Source organism: Hibiscus syriacus, unplaced genomic scaffold (assembly GCF_006381635.1).
Source record: "Hibiscus syriacus cultivar Baekdansim isolate YM2019G1 unplaced genomic scaffold, ASM638163v2 tig00001349_pilon, whole genome shotgun sequence".
Lineage (NCBI taxonomy): Eukaryota > Viridiplantae > Streptophyta > Magnoliopsida > Malvales > Malvaceae > Hibiscus > Hibiscus syriacus.
The window spans coordinates 1-17,517 of record NW_024061867.1 but is presented as its reverse complement, the minus strand read 5'-3'; the positions used below and the strand labels follow the sequence as shown (position 1 = coordinate 17,517).

At 32.9% G+C, this 17,517-nt stretch overlaps 1 pseudogene; it reads left to right on the top strand.

The window, feature by feature from the left end:
• Positions 1-7,198: 7,198 nt before the first annotated feature.
• Positions 7,199-9,518, top strand: LOC120125627 (annotated as a pseudogene).
• Positions 9,519-17,517: the final 7,999 nt, after the last annotated feature.

The following is a 17,517-nucleotide window of genomic DNA, read 5'->3' as shown; positions in this document are numbered from 1 at the left end:
AATAATTATTGTTTAGAGATCCTATTGTTAATTACTTTCCCGAACATTCTCTGATCTTGAAATGATTCTTTAATAGACTTCTAGAATCTTGCCCAAACTCTTTTGGGGTTAAAAACTGGTTATCCAAATTTTCTAAGCAAAACTAACATTTCTTATGCACATTAGTAGTTTCATCAGATCAATATATCTTTAAAAATCCTTTATCCAACTTCCATGGTCAAATCTTGTCTTTTTACAACATAAGGGTATTTTCGTAATTTTACCCTATCGGAGTATTCTCATAATTTCTCATCCAAGTACCATTAATATTTAACCTTTGATGAAATAAATTATAAGTTACATATCCAGGCTAATTCCTTTATCACTGATCACAGAACTCGTAATTTAATTCAAAAAAATCCCTCAATTTCTTATATCAGTCATTCGAGTCGTATTCATTTACCGAATTTTTACCGCATCCATATCGAGTGTATGAATTAATTAAAAACCCAAAAGTGACCAAACATGTTCAATCATGCATTTGCCAATATCAACATGTTCCACAAAGCATGAAAATGTAGTAAAGTATTACCTCGATTTCTGTGCAATACTGATCGGCCATTAATTTCCATTCAAACATCCTTGATTCTTAATTCAACTTCTAATAATTCCTCAAATACATAACAATAGAAATTTTATAAAAAGGGGCTTAATTCCAAAAAACGGATCAAATCGGATGATAAATCAGTGAAAACAGCTTATCGGGTTCGAATTTGGCGAAACGAACCCCAAAAAACAGATTCAGGACATCGAAAAACTTAAGGATAGGTCTACCCGGAAGAAGTCAATGGTCGTTCAATGACCGGTCAAAGTTCTGGTCAACAGAAGTCAACGGTCAACGCGGGTCAATGGCTCGGGTCGGTTCGAGTCAGACCGGTCAAACCGGTTTTTTTTATGCATCCAAGCCGCGGCAGAGCTTTTCCCACGCGCAGTGGTGGCACGTGGGACCTCCTTCGGCGACGGAAAAACTACAGAAAAATTTTCTAAAAATAATTTAAGCGATTTTGAGACACTTACTAAGCTCGGTTCAAAATTTTGAATGGTGGAGAGCTCGATTCCGAAACATCGAAAGCTTTGACTTCATCACCCCTCACGCGTCGGCGACTACGGAGACACGGAGGACACCGGTGGACTCGGAACGATCAAGGAACACGATGGTGCGGGAGGTGTCGAAAACGGATGGTCGGATCGACGAAAAACCAACGAAAATTGAGTTAAAACCGACGATACTTCCGGTTGACATGTACGACAAACAACGACAATTCATGACGAAAGGTTTGAGGGTTTTTGTTCAACGAACACGATGATGGTTTCGGTTCGTCAAACGGGGGCTGGACTGTGAGTAGATCGGAGTTCAAAGGATGGTTAAAGGAGAGGGAAAATTGGGAAAATCTACAGAAAACACACAGAGAAGGGTTATAGTTCATCCCATAAAAAATGGGTAAACCGTGAGTTTAGTCACTGAACTTCCTACACTTCTTAAAATGGTCTACCAACTTTACGATTTTACAATTTAATCATTAATTTCTTCCAAAATACCAATTATATCCAATATTTTATAATTTTTAAAATTTAGCCTTTAAATTAGGGTGTTACATAAAAACTTCAAACACTAAATTATTTTTAGGCCCTATCCCCTAAAAGAAGCCTCCTTAACCTAAAGATCGGAACATATCATTTTAGTTTTTAAATTTTCAATTATTTGAATTTCACAAATTTAAATTTAACTTAACATTCAAAATTCCAATCAAAACTTTAAATTAATTTAGAAAACTTAAAATTTTAAAAATAATATTTTTTTCAAATTGAATATAGTTTTATTTACCCCTAATTTCCATGCATGAGATCAATAATCCTTAACCTTTGATTGGGCCTGATAGTAATACTCCCTCCAACTGCTCTTAGCAAAGGCACAATTCCTTCGGACCAGTTTAGGATTTGTCCTCCAATTTTTTCCACAGGATGGACCAACAAACATCATGCAATGCCTAAACTGCCCTTTAACTTAAAATAGGAGGTAATTGTACTAAAAAGTGAATTCAAACCAACTCTGTAATTTCAGTGCAAATGAAAAAAATATTAATAAGAAATCAAGTTACAATCTTTAGATAAATTATTCGATTACCTTTTTTTTTTGAAGTTTTAGATATAAGGGACACGTGTAGTTAATCTTAGATGAATGATTTTGTTTTAAGAGTTGTTGAGAGTTAAATGAATAAAATTTGTTTCAAAGTCGATCTTCAAGAATGAATTTGATCTTTTATGTGTTGACGTAACCAGACCAGAGAATGAATGATTCAAAGGTTGTCGAAACTTGTTTTAGAGTAGATATATCTGTTCAAGGCCGATATAGAGTTGATCTTGGAAACATGATTTAGTCTCCTGTCAATGGAATGATTTTATCGTCTATTTAGAATTAAGACCAAATTAATAAATTTAAGAATATTAAAGATTAAATATGGCATTTTATCTATTTAAAAATTTTGATGTCAGTTATTTCACTATCAACTTAACAATCAGTGATTAAATTGATAACAATTTGTAACTTTAGTGATTAAATTTACAAGATTTTGTATTGGTTCAAAATAGACTAAACCAATAATCAGGTGTCTAGTAGGATAGTTTACCCAAAATTTATGCATTGCTGTAGCGTATAGCCGTATACCTTACGAGTCACGCGGTGGCACAGCTCACTGATAAGCGTTGACCATACAATATATTTATTTATATATATATTATCCAATTTTTATCGAACTATATTTTATTTTACCGTTCAAAAATAATATATATTACCGTTAACGTCTCCTGTTCAAATATGAATAATAAAATTCTCTATACCATCTTAAATAATTTAGACTCCATTTCATTGCTTGTTTTAGCGTGATGGTGTCATTAGTTCAAAAATCAAAAGCTTCGGATGTGAAATTCAAATATCATAATATATAAAAGCATATCATTAGCATATTAAAATTTATAAAGTAGATTAATAATTATGTACAAAATCAAAAGCTTCGGTTGTGGCATTCAAATATCATAATATATGAAGTTATATTCCATATAAAACATATCATCGGAATATTAAAATTTATAATATTTTAAACTAATTTAATAATAGAATAAATTACACATCTCCTCACTAAATTTTAGTCTCTCTCTCTCTTATTTCATTTATTGTACTTTCAATTTTTTTAATTTACTCACTGAAATTTCGAATTACTCATGTTTTGGTAATTTTGAATTATTTATTATTATTTTAGTATGACATAGTATTTTTTATTATTTAATATAAAAATAATGTAAAATATAAAAATAAAACAGATGGTGGTCGTTCGTTGTTCACCAACGTTAGACGCCATCGTCGACAATCGTAGATAGTGATCGTTCGATCCCAGATTTCATCTGTTGCTTTGCCCCAACCCCTGAGTCAAAATCCAACCTCCATTTTTTTTCGAAACATGCTCTAAATCCGATCAAAAGTAAGAAAATCGAAATGTTGACTGCATTATATGTTGGCCATTCGATTCCAGATTTCATGGGTCGCTTCGTCTCGATCCCCTGAATTTGAATCCAACATCCATTTTGTCATAACATGCTCCGAAGTCCATGAATAGGAGATCGAAAGTGAGGAAATCGAAATTTTTTAGTCAAGATTCATGGGTTTTTGGACATTTTCTGATGAAACAACCACCAGACTCGAACTCGACATGTCAAAGTGAGTCTCTCAGTATAATTTAAGATCAAACAGTTGTCGGTTCCGAAGGCCGACGATGGTTGACAGTGATGAGAAGGAGCAATGGTGATGTTGCAGAAGGTGAAGAAGTGAAAATACTATTTTATTATTTATTTTAAATTATTTTTATATTTTAATAATTATAATAAAAGTCACATCATATAATAATAATAAAAATAATTTGTAGTGAAAAAACATAAATAATTTGAAAGTTCAATGTATAAATTAAAAAAATTAAAAGTAGCGTAAGTAAAATAGAAGAAAAAAAATAAATTTCAAAAAGAAATTACGTAGTTTATTCTTAATAATTATGTAGGCCCACTTTTAATACGAGCCCGAAAGCTTATCTTCTTATCCAAACAAGTGGAAGTGAAAATGAGGGGGGGGAGAAACGTGTTTCTTTTTGTAATTACTCTCCCTTTCCATTATATCTCTCAATATGGGACTTATGGGGTTTTACTTTAGAATTTGTCAAAACATATGTCCTCAAACCATAATTAATACATTTTATGGGGTGATCCATGCCTCAAGGTTCAAACAAACGCTTCCATGTTCTAATTCTACTCAAAACTGAATGTAAATGTCTTGTACATAAACGATCAATTTAAGTCGGTCCGCACATGGTTTTGTGATTGCTCATTTCTTCCACTTCAATCCTTTTTATTCTTTGGGGAGGGGGGATCTTATTCTTACCATAAATGAACCCTTATTTTATGTCGTAAATACGAAGTCTTTTAAATAAAAAAAATGAAAAATAACGTAGAGCATAAGAGCATCTTTTATTTTTCTATATACTTCATAATTAGAAGATAACAGAACCAATAGGATAAGTGTAAGATGTGATAATTGTTCGAAAAGTTTACAAGTCGTTGGAACATTTCATTTGAGCCCATGCCGATGAGTCACATTCAAGTGATTGCCTCATTACCTTTTTTTAGAAAACAAAGTATCAAAAGATGACATTTCTCAGTGGATGGTTGCTTTTTACAGCAAGTTGATGTTTTATTTTATACCCTTTTTTCATATTACAGCCCATAACCATAGTCTAAAAGCATATAATTTTATTCAACCAACCAAATTTCTCAATCTCATGATATATTATAAGAGGTCGAGAAAAATCACAGAATATATGATGACGTTTTAATAATTTGGGATGGGGAAAGAAAACCCTATATGATAAAGATAATATTTATAAATTTAATATTTATCTATTTATAGGGTGTATATGTATGGGGAACGAGAATTGTCAAGTTGTAAGAAAGGAGAAAATTTGAGGATGAAAGAAGGTGGGATGTGTGTTTGGTGAGCTGGAGGGACATAAATGTACACATGGTTGACAGCGTGCGTGTGTGAGTTTACATTCACATGACGTACCACCCCAATCCCCATGTGAAAGTAAAACCTTTAGTCTATACTTTAGTAACTTTTCGTTACTTGTGGTTATTTCTTGAGATATTAAATTTAAGTATCAAGAATATTAAGAGTATGAAAGTAGAAATAATAAAAAAATAAAAAATTTAAATGTTATGATTTGAGTCTAGCAATAGCACAAATCAATCTCATTGTTTATCGTTATATATGTTGAGTTTAGGATATTTTTCAGTGAAATGAACACCATATACACGTTCAGGAGACCAACAGAAACGAACTAATTTTTTTTTGGATCCAACAGTCATCGATGACAATGATCGGTGGCGACGATGTAAGTGACGACCAACAACGATAAACTTTGATCAATTTCAAGGGTTAACATAATGTTATATCTAAAGTGTAGGGGTCAAATTTAAAATTATTCCCTTTACTAATATGTCATCATCAAACTAACATGAATCACTCAATCAACAAATGTAACAATCGACAATGTAAATGATCAAACTTTAATAAATCAATAATATAAGTAAATGAATTATAATTTTTTTAATATCGGTGATCTAAAGTGAACAAAACTAAAATAAAAGTGATCGTACCAATATTTGACCCTTTAATTCTTGCATTCGATTTTTGCTAAATACTAACCAAAGGTTATTATACTAGTTATTTTTTTAGGGGGAAAAGAGAGTATTATATTTAAAGTTAAATTGAATATTTTTAAAATTAAGATAAAATCCTTGAACATATTTTATACACTACTAAGAAACATATGAAGTAAAACACATTAGAAATATCCAGTTCTAAATCTCAGTTTTATTAAAATAAGAAAACTTGAATTATCGCACTTGAAACATAAATCATAGACGTTATTTGTTTTTTTTAACAGAGATTAAGTAAAGAAATAAAACTGAACATGAAATGACAAATCTCTTTCCAAAAATAATGTTGGAAATAGCTATCAATAACCTTATCACAACTCATAGGGCATTTGCACTGAATCAAAAGGGCCGTTGAATTTGAAAACTACGTAACAGAAAAATAATGTAATGTATATTCTCGATGGGTTCATGCGGGTCGATGTTAACAACACTTAAATAATAATAAAACAAATGTTTAATTTAAAATTTTCATAATTTAATCTGTTAGATTGATTTTTTTATAATTTTAAAATATTAAAAAAATAAAATTGATAACTTCATCATATTAAAATTATCTGAATTAAATAAATTATCAATTTTTTAAACTTATTGATTTGGACGTGGGAGTCACATCCCACACTAATTGTATGGTACAAGTCACCTCTCTTAAGACAGGATTAGTGAAACAATCCAATTGACCAACCAAGTTAAATGGTCCCAATTTTTCATAATAACATTCATTTAAAAAAAATCCAATCATGGATAAAATTGATGGGGCTTAAGATCGATTTATAGCCATGGAAATAATAATATGACGGTAGGTTGCAACCTAACAGAAAATGGACACCAATTTACATCGATTCATAAATGGTTTGGCCCCTAATACATGACCTACAACGTCTAACATGTTTTATTTCAAAAATGGATCCCACTGCAATGTCTCATTTTTTTTAAAATTATTTATTATTATTTCTTCTTGCAATTATAAAATTCTAAAACTCAACCTAAATTGTTACATATATTTGATGTATGCATTTAAAATGCATTATGTTTTTTTTCGAAGTTTATTATATTAATAATTTTATGCTTTATTTATATCTATACAAATCAATATAAAAATTATAAATTCCTATATATTATTTCATAAATCAATAAAACCCATACCACTCGTTACTTTTTTAACAGACTGTCTTTTAAAAAAATAAAATTAAATCCTTACGATTCCAATAAAATGGATGAGGAAAAATCTTGAGATTGACAAGCAGATCCCTCAAACAAAAACAAATTACTAATAAATTCACCCAAACAAAAACTATTTTTGAAAACGAAGAAGCAATTCACCACCCTCTTTTCTCTGTTCAGAGAGATAGGATCGAATAGAGGCGTACAGAGTTCATTTTTTTTTCATATTAGTTTATTATTTTTCCCTTTCTTCATTGAAAGCTGCAAGTAAATCGCAAGCTCTTGCCGGGTGGGGGTAAAGAAGTGAAAGAAATAAACGAAGTTGTCGTATCTGCAAAATCATATATGATGGGTGGTGGTGACACAACTGCTGGTGCTCTTGGGAGCGGCGGCGGCGATGGTAACGTCGCCGCTGCTTCTATGGTTAGCAGCGGTGGAGCTCGTGATGGAAGCAGTACTGAAAGAGATGGTGCCGTCGTAGCGGGCAACATGTTTGGCTCCAATGGCAATAATAGCAATTCGGGTGACGATGAGAGAGTTAGGGTTGAGGAAGGCGAGCGTTTTTACGGGGGCACCGGTGGCCGAGGCAAGAGACTTGGCACTCTTGAAGATAAGGTCGGACATGGATGTTACCTTTCGTGACGCTAGCGTCATTATGGGAAGGGTCCATTATGGGAAGAGGTTTCCAGGTGATATTATTACTAATTATTCCCTTTTTCAGATAACTCGATGGAAAATTTGAAGTTCGTTTATGTTTAATGAGTGGAGATCTGTGTTTTCGAATTGTATTCTTTCTGTTTATTTTCTCTTTATAAGTTCAAGTTGAGAGAATTTAAGCATCTTCAGTGTCCATATGATTAAGATATTTGGACATTTCGGGTATTGGATTTTTTTATCATTTCTGGCATTTGCTTTTCCCAATATTTTCACAGGGAATCTTAAGCTGGATTTTGCTCATAATTTTTAGTCCATTTCTCTCTACTTTCCCGTCATCAGTTCCCATTAACATAGTTCTTCTTTATGCTTCTATTAAAATTTTATTGTTTGGATATATGTGAAATTCAGTTCGTAGTTTATTTTACGTGGGAATCAGCGTTTGGGGGTTTTTTTTTTTACTGCTGAATTGAAGTATAAGTTTTCTCTAACGTCGATATCAGGAAACTAGCAGAGCTTGGGTATCATCGAAGTGCCAAGAAATGCAAGGAGAAATTCGAGAATGTTTTCAAGTATCACAAAGAGGACCAAAGATGGCCGAACTGGTAAATCAGACGGCAAGACTTATCGTTTTTCCGATCAACTTCTAGCCCTGGAAACCCATCTTTCCGCTCACTCCCCAGCAACAGCTGCAGCAGCGCTGCCGCCGCCAATACTAAAGCCTCCAGTTCAGCCCCAGGCGACAATGGCGCAGCTAATAATCCTCCGAGTCAGACTAATAATGTCACTTTTCTATCAGCAACAACAGTACTACCCAGTTTGCCTCAAAACATTGTACCGATAAACATAAACCCTACAATTCCTTCTTTTCCTAATATCTCCGCAGATCTAATGTCGGATTCGACCTCCTCATCGACGTCTTCGGATTTAGAATTGGAAGGTCGAAGGAAGAGGAAACGAAAATGGAAGGGCTTTTTCGAGAAGCTAATGAAGCAGGTGGTTCAAGAGCAGGAGGAGATGCAGAAGAAATTCCTGGAAGCATTAGAGAAACACGAGCAGGAAAGAATGACTCGTGAAGAAGCTTGGCGAACGCAAGAGGCGAGAAAAATAGAGAACGCGAATTATTAGCCCAAGAAAGATCAATAGCAGCGGCAAAGAATGCAGCTCTAAAGGCGTTCCTGCAAAAATATCCGACCAGCAAAACCCGGCCAGACACAAATAAATTAAATAATCCACCGCCAACACCGTCGATACGACGGTGGCACAAGCACTGCCGCCACTACCAGCGGCTGCAGCAGCAGTGCCTGCTCCACAGCCTCCGCTGGATTTATCTGTGTCAAAGACGGAGAATGGGGATCCAAGTTACAGGCCAAGCCCATCGAGATGGCCTAAAGTGGAGGTTCAAGCATTGATTGAGCTAAGGAATAGGCTGGACAATAAATACCACGACAGTGGTCCAAAAGGACCATTATGGGAGGAGTATCAGCTGCAATGAAAAGGTTGGGTTACATCGCAATGCCAAACGATGCAAAGAGAAATGGGAGAACATAAACAAGTACTTAAGAAGGTTAAAGATAACCACAAGACAAGACCCGATGATTCCAAAACATGTCCCTACTTTCACCAACTTGATGCTTTATACAGAGAAAAGAACAAACATGACAGCTCCTCCAATCAAATAAAACCCGAAAACTCAGTTCCCTTGATGGTACTCCCGAGCAGCAATGGCTCCTCCTCCTCCTCTTCCGAGCCTTATCAACAGCACCACCAACGTGATCACGGAATGGAAGACTTAGAAAGCGATCAAAACCAAGACGACGGCGATGACGAAGAAGAAGAGATGATGAAGGGATGAGTACGAAATCGTAGGCAGCGAAGCGGCTTCCATGGGGTCGTGCGAGTGATGTTTAGAGGTAAGTACACTTATGGGTGGAGGTGTAGCATTTATGTGGTTCATTTTGATTATTATTTTTTTGGGCTAAAAAATAAGTTGAGAAAGAGATTCAAAATCTCATTCCACACAATAATGAAGAGGGAAAGAAAGAGACCTGTGGTGTGTTGGAAATGGTAATTGTTCAAGCATACTTGTTCTTCTGGCTTCATTTTTCACTTCAACATGTGAATTCATAAGAAAGGGGAAATGGTGGTGTTGCAGAAAAGATAATGCAGAAATATCACTTGTAGTGTCATGGGACCTCTTTCCACTTCAAAACCAATCTTCCAAAACCTAAATCTGTACTTATCACATCTCCATTATTTTATTCAATACTCTATTTTTTTATTAAAAAATTCAAATTCAAATCTGTTCATCATTAATAAATAGTGTTAATTATTGATGTTTTAACACTATAGGAATAGGATAATTGAAAGAGAATAATTATACTATTTTTATACATATTTAGTTGATATAATATAATTAAAAATAATTTAATAGGATTAGATGATATTTTTTTTAAAATATTATGATAACTTTAATTGTTACACTCCCCTTAAGAATCGAAGTGTGATTAGGATGAATTAATTCCTTCAGTTCAACGTGATCTATTAATTACTGTGATTACTCAATCGAACTGTATTCAATCTAGTCCTAAATGTGACAATGGTTATCTAAATATAGAGTGAACAAATGGTAGTTAAATTGAATTAATAGAATGTTTTAAAATTAATATGGGTTGAGCATTGATTTTGAAAATCTAAATCATACAAACTTTTGAATTTATTTTATATTTATATGGAATTAAATATCCATTAAGAATAAATCAATTCAACTATTTTATTATATATACATAATCTAATAATCTATAAAAATTATCAATTCAATCCATTTGATTATTTTGATTCTCTTGAGAATAATTTGTTTGGTTTACAAAAGTTTGATTTATATGTCTAAGGTCGATCCAAAGCTGCCTTCTCGTGATTCCGTTATTACTGCCGTAGATTGCAGTAATAATGAAGGGATCTTCATGGAACATTCCTTTTACTGAGATGCTTTGAGCCCCATAACATAATGTGAGGTCAATATCTTTTCTCCACAAAACCAAATTCTTCCATTCTCTACATAATCGTAATTATTAAGAACATTCCAAGTCTCAAAGGATGTTGCTAAGATGTCAGCTGATTTTTCAACTTTCACTCGAGTTTCCATCAAACAGAGAATATCAACTTTATTTTTACAGCCCTTTTAAGGATTTTGCCTTGTTTAAGATGGGTTGTTAACCCTCCTACATTCCAGAAATCATTTACCTTGTGAAGAGGAGCCCAAGTCCCCTTCTTTACTTCCAACTATAGAACCCTTAGACTTGTCGAGGTGAGTCTTCTTTTTAATTTAAGCTCTTTGATCAGATCAGCCACACCTGAAGCTGCAGCTCTATGTTTTTTATCTTTGTTCTCTGAGGAATGATGAACCTCATCGATCGAATTAAGTATTTCGAATCGATTAGCAGAACCTGTTAAGACTTTGTTTTCTTTTGATGGCCTTCCTCTTCCTCTCTTAGTAGTTGCTGGGATTGGAATGGTATCAACATTCTTGCCTAACAGATCAGGAAGCTTAGCATTTTCTTCTGCCACATTATCCTTACAGAGTTATTCACAGTCAATTCAGGAACAGTAGAATTTAGGACTTGGTTTTCCTCAGTACAAATTGTCTCTGAACCAGGATAGAAGAAAAGGAAGGGTCTGAAGCTAATAGATTTCATGTACATTATCCTTACAAAGACTATTCACAGACAATTCGGAACTACGATTTAAGAGCCTATTTATCCTCAGTACAAACTGCCTCTGGAGTCAGTGTAGAAGAGGTGACAGTGTCTTTTTTCCTCTAAATAAGATTGAGGTTGGGAAAAAACTTGAGTTATGCTTGCATCCTTTTGTACTATGACCAAACATATTACAGTTATTACAACAGGGAGGGAGCCACGGTACTTCAACATAATTGAGATTGTTTGACCATTGTTAAGGATAACATCGATGTACTTAGGGATTATATCAGTTGCCCCAATCTCAATACAAACTTTCGTAAATTCGAGTTTAGTTTTAATCGCAATGACAAAATCCATAGAAAGAAGGAAACCTATGGAACTTGCAATATAGCTAAGGCCTACATTCGAAAACAATTCTAGAGGGACATGAATAAATGTACCAAAATAAGGATTCTAGATAAGTCAAAATTCAGTTTTGACATGTTCGGTTCCCATTTCCTAAGCAACAAGGGTTTATTGTAGCTATGCCATGGGCCATTCTTCATTACCCATCCTTATCTTTCTCAGAATTGAATGAGAATAGATAAAGATTACTGTAACATCCTCAATACCGGTTGTGATTAATGGTAAAATTTTAGAATTTGGGGATAAAGTAGGATAGTTGAAAGTTTATGATTTAGATATGAATAATTCCTTATTGGATTAGATGAAGGGTATAATGGTAATTTCATAAGAAAGATTTTTTTCTTCCTCCTTATATAGGATATAACACGTGGAAATGAAGGGAGCAAGGTTCTAGTTTCCAGAGTTCTCTTTTTCTCATTTCTTCTTCACGTGTGGAAGCCAAGAGCAAAGGTGAGATTTCTTATTAGTGGTTTAGTTAATTAAGCTTGGGTTTTAATCATAAGATGATACTTAAGCTAAAGGAAAGCTTAAGTTATCTTAAAACTATAAGATGAAAAGATAATATGGATCAAAGATTGGAGTTTTTTAAGTGAATTTTAAATAAGAAGGTTTAAATGAATTTAGAGGATGAATTTGGCTTGTCATCTATGAGAATGAGAAGCTAGAAGTGTTAGAATTAAGTTTGAGTAACATGGAAAATTTGGTGTGTATTGATTATTATATGGATAATAGAATTTTGAGGTTTAAGATAAAATAATGGGTATAAATTAGTTTAAGTATGTATATATGAGTTAAGAATATTAAAGGAAGTGAAATAGGAAGTGTGGAGCTGAAAATGAAGTGATTTTCGAGCTCAAAACATGATTTATGGGCTAGGGGAATCGGTACCCATTCAATGGGAATCGGTACCCATTCAATGGGAATCGGTACCCATTCAATGGGAATCGGTACCCCTCAACCGAACCAGAAATACAGAATGTCATAGGGGAACGATTCCCCTCTAAAGAAAAGTTATGAATATTGGTTTAATAGGTTCGTTTAAGTTGCTATATCCAATTAACAAGGTGTAGGTATCTAATAATTGCCTTAAAATGTACATTTATGTAGATTCTAAGCGTAAAGCAATTCCGTATATTTAGCAAGTAAGATCGATCAAGGAAAAGATAAGAGATCGATATTGACTAGTGAGGCCAGGTGAGTGCGTATTATTATAATATACGTATTGTATATGGAAATTAGACTTGCGACAAGTCTGTTTCCAATGATTGTAGGAGTAGAATGATTATGTTTGATATTGTGTGAATATGTTTTGTTCGTATATGTTATGTGGTATGAATTTATGATATGTGTTATATGACAATGATTTATGTATTATAGGAAAATTGTTATATGAGCTATATGAACATGAGATATAAGTTATAGGATCACAAATTATGTAAAGTAACCACGACTTATGTGTTAACAAGTGAAAGTGACAAAAATATGGAACAAGATATAAATTACCTGATTTAGATATAAGGGAATGGTGGAATCACTTAAGGGATTAAATAAAATGTGAGATAAGTTAAATAACATTACTATAGAATAATATGAGATTAATATATATATATATAGGAGATATTGATAGAACTGGTTATAGGGATATGTAAGATCAATTACATGGTAAAGATCTATGAAGTTATAGGAGATTATAGGAGCTTTTGATGATAATTTATTAGAAGACTTGCATATGTGATAAGTATGTGAACTGAATTAGGCAAATATGGTAAAGGTTATATAATAATAAGAAACAAAATGAGACAAGTAAGTATGATATGATCAATTTGGGAAATTGTGCATTAGAGTTGTAAGATTTATGGAGAATGGAGGAAAACTAGATAAGACTGAACTATAAAAGGAACTGAGAATAAATATCTTAGGAGATTTGGATATAAAGTGATGATATGCACATAGAATATAAAATACTGTTTTATAAATATGACATAGGTTATGTGTTATATGATAAATATGAATACATGAAAAGAGATAAAATAAGTGACTTTTGTGATGGAAGCTATATGACCATGAATGATGTGAATAGGAATAATTTAAACTATAACTATGAGTATTTGAGTATGTATCTAGGTGATGTGATGTATGAGGTAGTATGAAATATTATAAGACTATGTGATTATATGAGAAACAAATAGATACAGGTGAATATATGGAAATGATCTACGTGAATGAGTGTGATCTTATAAAAATTTATGATGAGCTATGTGAATGAACTATAAGATTATGTGTATATGTAATTATGAGAAGTCATAATAATAGAATGTAAGCAAGGTCTCAAGAAATGTAAAATGACACGAAAAGTATATAAGCTACGTGATATGTGAAAGTGAACTATGTTATGTGAAATGATAAGTATAAAAGAAGATGCCATGTTATGTGTCTTGAGAGCTAGGGGTATAGTTGGCATGCCAAGAGTCGAGGGTCTACGTGGTCCTTAGGGACATATATGTATTCCTTGGAACATGTGTGAGGTCTTTTGAGACACATACTTGATCCTTGCATATGTATATGATTCTTAAGGAATGATATGTGGTCCTTAGGGACAACCTTATGGAACTTCGGTGCAATTTATATGAGCTGTGGTGACAGCATTAGTGCAACCTCTATAGACTCACATATCTATGGTTCTCACATGTGTACATGGGCTAATAAAGGAAATAATATAAAAGAACCTTGCATGATAGTATGCGATTGGTTTGTAATCTTTATGGTGTGAAGTGATAAATGTGATATGAGATGTGTATATAGCTTGGTTAAGAGGAATAGATGCAAGAACATATGACAAAAAGATAAAGAACGAAAATAAGACTAATAAAGAGATAATATAAATACCTTACATATGATTTACATGTTTTGTGCTATGAAACCTGTTATAAGAATTATGATGTGATGTGTCCTTCCTTGAGAAATGATGTGTGTGTTATATGACAAAACTAATATAATAGGTACCAGATCAATTGTTAAATTGGATTACTTATAATGATATATGATAGAAATGTGAATGGTGTGTGTACAAGTGGATAGTGGTTGCATGACAGAATGTATGATTGTGTCTGATATAATAAGTATAGATTGAATGCATTAGTAGGAATTATATGTTTATGCCTCACTAAGTCATCGACTTAGCGTGTGAGTATTTCACACGTAGGTTCCGGAAAGCTAGAAGAAAAGTGAAGAGGAGCAAGACAGTTCAGTACTTCTTACCGAAGATCAGAGAAAAGATATCTTGAATTAGATGGATTCTGTATATTGATATAGTTGGCATGCACAAATTGATTGAGTTAAATAAACATCTATGACTTTAATAAAAGTTTTAAATTTTCTCGAGTTTTTGTCATGAGTCAAAGTTTGAAAAGTCAATATGACACCTCAGACTCGTATTCGGGTCGGGTACGGGTTGGCGGTGTTACAATTAATGGTATCAGAGCTAAGGTTTAATCGATTCTTGGCGTAAACCGAAGTCCAAAGTGTCATAAAATGTACATGCCAACACAAAGTGAAAATTTTCTGATATGACATTGTAAGGAGTATGTTGTCTTGCTAATAGAATAAGATTAGTTTAATATAGTAGAAATCTATTAGGAAAAATTTCAAAGATTGAGGGGTGAACCTGATGGTAGTAGAAATTCACCTGCCCTGGCCAGGCAAGAGGAAGAGCGGACACCTCAGGAAGTGCCTCATAAGATCAAAGACTGATTTCAGAAAGTTGAAATCATATTAGAATAATGATAGAAGTTTTCACAGGTTCGAATCAGAAAAGTGATATGAAGTATTCTTATTATTTCATGGATACGATAGAATATGGTGAACAAGTGTCATCATAAGAAAGTTAAAAGATCAAATGATGTGGTGAGTATTTACAGAAAGCTTAAGAATAAGTGCATCAGTAACAAGTGTATAAAATATATGGAGATAGAGGTTATGAATTGAAACAAAGGGAATTGAAACGTGTATGGATAAGAATGGGTTTGATAAACTGAAGGAATTACTATTAGGCTAAAGTAAAGGAAATGAGATATGCAAGTGGTTATGAATGGATGTTTCCGATGGAAGGAGGTTATAGTGTTAAGTTCTAAGGAGAGAGTTCAAAGGATTAAAAAAGAATTGGTTAGTTTGGGTTTCAAATACAACCTTGGTTGGAATTAGTTGTATTCCATATCAAATGATCAAATCTGGGAAGACAAATACGTTTGAATAGTAGAGTTTGGTACTGGAAGATTAAATAAGGAGTTAAGAATGAATATGAAATTAAGTTTAGAAAGGAAAAGGGTAATGTCTGAGTTTGAACCCAGGAAAAATTGTGGTGTGAACGAGTAAAAATGTGAGTTGAATAACTTAAACAAATAAATACTGAGTTAGTTTCGACGGAAAGAGTGCATATGATTGGAAGAACTGTTACTGACAAAGTTAAGTGATGAAGAATGTAGTTAAAAGATTAAAGATGAGACAGGATAAGCTACAGAGTATGGCGTAAATTGTAAATGGTTATGGATTGATTATGTACGGGTGATGTGGTGAAAGAGTAAAAGCTTATTATGTTGAAGGAAGTCAAGGATATGTGTATTGTGATTTGAATAAGGACTTTACGAAGAATAAGATCTGCAGGAGTGTTGATTATCAAAGTTATGAAGAGATGATAAAGATCAGTAATCTGAGATGAGCATAAGTGAGAGGAAAAGAGTATGTGAGCATGAAAGAAATATATGATTGTATAAGAAGATTTGATTGTTTGAATAAAGGAATAATGGAATAAGGAAATGAAAGGATAAAGTTTAAAGAAGCAGATGTGATAAATTTTATGTTCTTGGTCAAGCAGATTAATCAGAGGAATAAAGAATGATTTATATGTATTAAGGAAGTTTAGAAGTAGTTAAGTGATGTTGGAAAAAGTTGGTTATTATTGCAAGGCAATTAAAGATTGCTCAAGAATTTGATTGAGTTATGATTTTGAGCGATAAAAATTGATGCTACTGGTTATATAAAGCGACAGTAATGAATGAATATAGGAAAAGTTAGTTGAAGAACCAAAGGATTGATAGAGTAAGTAGATGAGCAACATAGAACATTAGGAGAAATGTTCTTATCAAAAAGTGTGCAATGAAAATTTGGGGATGAATTTTCTTAAAAGGAGGGGAGATTTGTAACATCCTTAATACGGGTTAGTGATTAAATGGTAAAATTTAGAATTTGGGGATAAAAGTGGATAGCTGAAAGTTCAATGATTTAGATATGATAATTCCTTATTGGATTAGATGAAGGGTATAATGGTAATTTCACAGAAAGATTTTTTTCTTCCTTTTATATGGATAAACGGGAAATGAAGGGAGCAAGGTTCCAGTTTCCAGAGTTCTCTATTCTCCTTTCTTCTTCACGTGGAAGCCAAGAGCAAGGTGAGATTTCTTATTAGTTGGTTTTTAGTTGAAATTAAGATTGTGTTTTAATCATAAGATGATACTTAAGCTTAAAAGCTTAAGTTATCTTAAAACTATAAGATGAAAAGATAATATGGATCAAAGATTGGAGTATTTAAGTTAAAATTTGAATAAAAAGGTTTTAAATGAATTTAGAGGATGAATTTGACTTGTCATATATGAGAATGAGAAGCTAGAAGTGTTAGAATTAAGTTTGAGTAACATGGAACATTTGGTGTGATTATTGATTTCTATGGAGATAGAATTTTGAGGTTTAAGATGAAATAAATGGGTATAAATTAGTTTAAGTATGTATATGAGTAGAATATTAAAGG